The sequence below is a fragment of the Arvicanthis niloticus genome, chromosome 2 (assembly GCF_011762505.2).
Source record: "Arvicanthis niloticus isolate mArvNil1 chromosome 2, mArvNil1.pat.X, whole genome shotgun sequence".
Lineage (NCBI taxonomy): Eukaryota > Metazoa > Chordata > Mammalia > Rodentia > Muridae > Arvicanthis > Arvicanthis niloticus.
In genome coordinates this window covers 22,762,965-22,769,916 of record NC_047659.1, presented here as the reverse complement: position 1 = coordinate 22,769,916, position 6,952 = coordinate 22,762,965, and the positions used below count along the sequence as shown (strand labels likewise).

Here is a 6,952-nt window from a genome sequence, read left to right as displayed (position 1 = left end):
GTTGGGAGGGTTTCCATCGGTGCACAGATGCACTTGAAAATCAAATATGGACATGGGGAATGTTTTTTGGAGATGGAAAATGAGTGCTGATGACATGTTTATACTTCGCAGATGGATCCAGTACAGAACCATTTTTTGTAAAGAAACAATATCCACCATTTGCTATTTTTTTTAACAGCTACAAAATGGTGGCACAAAAGGAGACTACTTCATCACATACACCCCACCTGTTCCTTGATCTTACAACTGTCTTCCAGCCTGAATGTAATCATTGACTGTTGTAGTCTTAGTTTTTCCCAAATGTTATCCAAAAGAATATGAAAAAAAGAAACACAATACACAAAGACACTTGGAATAGCAAAAGGACTTAAAATTAATTTGCTGCATATGAAAATTTGGAAGATGACAAATGCTATTAAGTAACAACTGCTGACTTTAATCCTAAAAGATGCATTTTCCTATTGGCATATTTTCTCCCTAAGTCTGATATTCAATCAATTTTTGAGTATCTAGAACATCTCCTTTATTTCCTTCTTTATCACACCACTCACTGGCCTCTTAGGCATCTAAACTTCTGGAGGATGCCAACATTTACCATTGGATCAATTGTACCTTATTGGTGACAAATTTAAGCAACAAATTGTGCTTCTAAATATCATTTATGGCAACAGAAAAGTGTACCACATATCTAGGGTATATGTCTTATAAGATCATCCAAAACACATCCGTGGCCAAGAGCATTATGGATAACAGTAACCGGAGACTTTCCTTCTCAAGGCATGTCAGCATAATGAGATCCCAGTTTACTGCCATATCCATAACAACAGTGTTTCAGGTGTGAAATGCTCATGAATGAATCTACTTCAGAGATATAGACTTCATCACCAAATTATTTTTAAGAAGGATGGTTATGAAATTTTAAGGTACTTTGGTTTATATAGTACTTAAAGCCCTATTTAAAAGAGAGATGTTCCACACACATTTCCAGATTTGATAAATGACTCTTTTTACTTTGCCAAATTATATACGGTATTCTAGGTTTTTTTCTTAGTATTGGTAACTCAGCCTAACATCTCCTGATATTTGTAGGGTTTTTGTAACCTACTAAATTCTATAGCAAATCTTCAGTTAATAATATGTTCATTCTGAGAACTAGTCTGAGGTTAAAGAACTAGAAACAGAATATAGATCTCAGAAAATGATCAAACAGCCTGAAACTACATATCAAAATCTTGAGACTATATAAAGCCAGCATGTTTTCTTGGACCGGCATCTCTTGGCACTATACTGGGCATTTGTCTGCAGCTCTACAGTCCTTGCAATCATTCTGGAGTAACAAAAGCCCATGTACACCTCTTTAAATAAAGTCTCACTTTTATTGTCAGATCTCTAGTACATGTAAATAAGGTTGAAACATTTTATAAATCCTTAATTTTTACTTAGATATATATAAAAAAAAATTAAAGGCCCATTATATTCTTAAAGTCTCATAGAAAATCTTATGCCTTTCCATTTATTAAAATTAAAACGATTAAGAAACGTGAAAATATATCTTTTCAATTACTGTTGTTAAACACCTTTTAACAAAATCGTAGCACTGAAATATAAAGACTTGGAAATCTTATATTTTGACTCCTTACTTTAAAATATTAAGGAAAGAAGCTTCAAGATGCGAGATTAACTACAGAAGTTCACATAACCAGAACATTTCTGAAAATCATGTTTTCCAAGGCTTGTTTGACTCCAGCTGATCATTCTGTCTGCATATTCTGTAATGACAGTTTATGGTGGACTGGCTCCATGCTGCCAGCCACTTGCTCTCTGGGAAATTCTTCTCTTCTCCACACTGCAGTGCTGAGTATGATGCTCAGAGGGTAAGTAAATAATAAAATAAAGATTAATATGCTCAATTCTGCCAACACCTACATTATCGCCTGGGTAAAAGGTCAACACCTTTTAAAGGTCATTAGACCATTTTAGAGTCTGGTTTGGGTTGGACTTAGAGAAATGGGTTGTTCATTGTTTGTTGGCACAGGGTCTCATACCTCAGGCTGGCCTTGAACACTAATCTCCTACTTTATCTCTCAAGTACTAAAAAGATAGGCATATACTATGACTCCCTGACTCAGCCTTAGACCATTAACTAAGAAATTAGTTATGTGATGATATCACCAGATCCTGGTGACAAGGACAAGTTAAAGCACTTGCATAAATACTATCAACCAAAGTATGGTTTACATAAAGAGATTTAGGGTGTGGAAGTCCGTTATATCATTCCATATTACTCTACTAACCTATTGGCTATTCAGCCACATCGTGACCGTGAAATTGTTTACCATCCAAACATATCTAAGAATTTAAATCCACGTCATTTGTATACGTTGTGACCCAAAACAAAGAAATTCTGGTCTGTAGAATTCAGTGACTGACTACCCATTGTGAAGTAGGTACTTAGATACTTCTGTAATTAGGTGGGTCTTTGTCTCAAGTCTTTAATAACCAATATCAATTTAGCTTATAGAAAAAAATACCCTTAACATAGAGAGGTAGATTCCATACCACTCACTATATGAATAAGAATAGAAATTATGAAAAAATTGAGAATTTGGTTGATCAGTAAAGTACACAGCAACATCCAAAGGTCTCATGTTTCCACCAATGTAAAAGAGGGAATAATAATCAATACTGATAATTGCACATTCTCCTTGGAACCCTGATTTCCCCTTCCACATTTTCCTGTGACTTCTATTTTTATAATCTATGAACTATAAAAATATTTGACAGAAAATATGGTAAGTGTGTATAGCCTCATGTTTATCTAGAATTTTTTTGGAAAGATGAATTTGGAATAGAAAATTAAACTTCTCTATTTTTATTGTAAAAACACAATGCATGTCATCATAAATATATAAAAGTAAGTAAATAATAAATACACTAAAATAGTACTGCTATGATGCCGTGTTAGTTTACAACCTTGTAATTTTGCCTGTGCCAAATGATGAGGCCACACTGTACATGACACCATTTGACCTTATTTTTACATTCTAAGAGTGTGTTTTGAATGTACTTTTCCTGACAATAAAAACAATCATTTTCTTTGCCATGGCTGTAATCTAAGCCAACATCAACATTCACCTTCTCAGCTAGAGAACTATACTAACTCATTTCTGGCTGCCATTCCTAATCATGTTTCTGCCACAACTACAACAAACTACTTAACTACAACTCTGGCCCCATCATCTGCTCTCACTTTCTTAAAATTCCTTGAAGAAATCTCACTGTCTATGTCAAGATTTCTTAACATCAGCACTTGTAGTACTTTGAGCCAGGTGATTCCTTGTTGTAGAGGGCTGTTCTGTGCACCGGAGAAAGGTTAGCCACTCCATAGCCTCTGCCTATGAAATGCCAATAGCATCCTCAACCCCATCAATGACAACTCATAGTATCTCCAAATGTTGCCAAATGTCCAGCAGAAGCCAAAATAGTTCACAGATGAACATCATCCATCTGATTCAATGAAGAGATCTTTAGCATGGACCACAGGGACATATGCTGATCTGCAACTAGAACTTGGTTCTCTGGCATCATCAACTCACTTTCTTCTTTCCTCTTTCCTCTTTTCTCTGTCCTCTCCTCTGTTCTCTTTCCTCCTCCTCCTCCTTTCCTCCTCCTCCTTCTTTCCTCTTCCTCCTCCTTTCCTCCTCCTCTTCCTCCTCCTCTTCCTCCTCCTTCTCCTCCTCTTTCCTCCTTCTCTTCTTCTTCTTCCTCCTCCTCTTCTTTCTCCTCCTCTTCATTTTCTTTTTTCTCCTCCTCTTCCTCCTTCACCCTCCCCCTCTCTCCTCCATAGTGTTCCACCCCACCAGAAGTTTTTACACAGCCCACCTGAACAGGTTTATCACCCACCTCACTTTTTGCCTACATAATGTCAACTCATCCTGCAGACGTCATATGAAGAATTGCCTTCTGAGAGTCCTTTCTAACTCCCTCCCAAGGGCTGAATCCTTTGCTGTGTGCTTTTTATGGAACTGTAGATCTTTCAGACTTGTCATCTCTGTTTGTACATGAATATTCATTAGTATGATTATTCAGTGCCTAGCTATCCTTCTCTAGACTGGAAATTCAGTGAACAGGGTGGGGGGGGCGGGTATAGGCATCTTGATAATCTCAACATTTAGGAAGAGTGTTAATAAAAACCCAATGAATAAAATGGTTGCCCAGAATCACTGTTTCTGGTCTAAAACTCACTCTCTGATGAGATCTGCTTCCACAAAGCATTGGTTTTGTATCGGTATATGGACATCTCATTTTTCTGGGTCATTTGTCTAGTCTGTATTTACTTACATAGTAACTAAACTGATTTATAAACCTTAATCCTAATTAGGGTTCACACATAAGTACTGGTCTAAAACTAAACATGCAATAAGCATTTTCTGTTAATTGTTTGCATTTTAAAGTTTTCATTCATCTTCAGCCAATCGAATACCTTAATCTATAGGCAAAGATGTCTGGCTCTCGTATACTGAAAATGCACCAAAAAAAAAAAAATCATGTGAGAAGGACTTTAGTTATTTATACACATTAGGAAGGTCTTTTAGTTTGTATTGAACCCACTGTCAGACATGCAATGTGAAAAATCATGAGGTATTTCTTTTATGGGCTTCCAGCACTACACACTCCTGTTTGCTTAGCACGTAGCTCCCATTGGTGGCCATGAAAGATCCCAGTCTGGGTTTGTTAATTTTGACTGTTTTGTTTTGTTTTTTCCAGTTGTGATGGAACAAGGCAAATGCAGCTTCTTTAACTCTTGAGGAACTTAGTTACTATACTTGCTATGAGAAATCCAATAGAAACTCCGAACAGTAATTATTCATCTTTATGTGTCGTTCAAAACTAACAACGTCATGAGGGTTATAGAAAATGCCATAGAGTTGCTGCCCTAGTGGTAATATGAACAAAATATAAGTTCTACCAATGTTAAGTCAGGAAAGACTTGCATGAATGAACCTCTAGCTCAACTTCAGAAAACTCAATGGGATGAAAATGCTAGATTTATAAAAATCGATCCCAAGACAAGGCTGCAGACAGTTCCTAAACAGTTCAAAATTGTAATATTTTTCAAATGTGTTAATTTCTCAAGATGAGAGAGTCTGAGAAGAATTGCCATAGGTTCTCAGTCCCCTCCGAGCTAAATGGTAAAGATGGGACAATGTCTGCTTCACTTATCTGAGAGGAAAATAGGCCTTGAAAGTTCAAGTCCTCTTTCTTTGCCTGAAAGATTCACGTCGACGGCAACAGACTTCTGCACATCACACTTCCTGATGACTGAAATAGCATCGGAAGGAATCTTTCTACTGCCCTTTGTCTCCTGTAGTTTTAAATTAACAAAAATTACCATATTTGAAAACCTAGCATTCCGAGTACTATATCTTAAATTATACACAGCACTATTAAGATTTTAAGACTTTCAGGTAACAAGTCATCTTGAAATGTGCCTTGAACAATTTTTGAGTAAAGTGTAGATGACTAAAAGAATTGATTTTATTGAGGTCAATATTCCACAATCTGCAATTACTTAACTCCATGAATGTTTCTGAAGTATAGTTATGTTTAAAGGTACCGTGGCAGGGGAGTGGGGAAAGCATGGATTTTTGGAGCTCTAAATCTTATGCTTTACAAATGTTATTTAATTATGTATTGACATGAAGATCTTTTAAGGAAAATGTTTGCCTTATTTGATGGAGGCCAATTCCTTGTCTTTACCCCCTGCCCAGTTATCTTGTTGGTTATTTCTATTGACATTTCATGAAGAATTTTTTATTTCATTTTGAATCTGTACTTCTAGATTTTGTTATGTACTCATATTATATACACATGGTTTTAAATTTTTCTTTTTTTATAAATACACTATTATATATGATATAGTGTTTATTTTTCTAAATTTCTTATACTTGTAGACTATGATGTAGTAAGTAGGACTAACTTTTCAGTCTTGAAAAAAAAAAGCCCATTCTCCCTGGATCTGTTACTTCATCTGCCAGATAGGTTGCTAATTTATTCTTTTCTGGTAGTATCGCAAGTACTATGCGGAGCAATGCACATGATGAGTTCTTCAGTGCATACAGCTAATGGGGGCAATGAAGAAATGAAGAAAGGACAGATACGAAAACACATGTTCAGAAACACTGGGTCAGGCAGGTTGTACTGACTCTGATGAGCCTGGACCCTCATCTGTATCAAGGAGGTTGGTTTAGTATATACAGTGAATAATGGGATAGGTGTAAGACATACAGTTGAACAAGGAGGCAGGTATAGCTAGCCTTGACAGAAGATCTCTGCAGGAAGCAGCCTCAGGTTGTTGTCACCCTGGAGGAGGAAGCTAGGGATGGTGGTTTGTACATACACTGCCAACGTTCACACTTGGACCCGAGGCAGGCTTTGACACACCTTTGAACTTCATGAGGAAAGGTTTAGTAACTCTTGTGGGTGCAAGGCATAGGTCCTTGATAAGACCATACCCATTTCAATCAATACAGATTTATTTGGGATTTTTATCCATTCTCCACACTTAAGTCTATGCCCTTGCATGTAGTTGCATCCAATAGTTGATTTCCTTGACAAAAGAGAGCTCAGGAGAAATGGTGTATGATTCCCTTTTTAACCTATGTGGCTTGGGTTTAGTAATACACCAAGATGCAGCTCTCCCCTCTTCCAATAGAAGTAAACACTTGGGTGACCAAAGAACCATTAACTACCTGGTGTGAGGAGAGTGCTTAGTGCCTGCCGTGGAAAAGGACGGTCCCTGGAAGCAAAGCCTAAGTAAGACCAGGGCTTGCCAGCATGTTTGTTATGCCCAGAAATAGGAATAAGGGGGAAAAGTACAAAAGGATTCATAGAATCCCATCTGGTAAAAACAGGACCTCCAAGAAGCATGTGGGTGCCTCTCAGAACTGCC

At 37.1% G+C, this 6,952-nt stretch overlaps 1 long non-coding RNA gene across 1 annotated transcript in view; it reads left to right on the top strand.

The window, feature by feature from the left end:
* Nucleotides 1–4,116, top strand: part of LOC143441302 (uncharacterized) — a 5,606-nt gene extending 1,490 nt beyond the window's left edge. The window contains exons 2-3 of the long non-coding RNA XR_013108578.1: nt 1,655–1,874; nt 3,848–4,116. This is a non-coding gene — a long non-coding RNA (uncharacterized LOC143441302). The remainder of the gene's footprint in view (nt 1–1,654; nt 1,875–3,847) is intronic.
* The last annotated feature ends 2,836 nt before the right edge of the window (nt 4,117–6,952 follow it).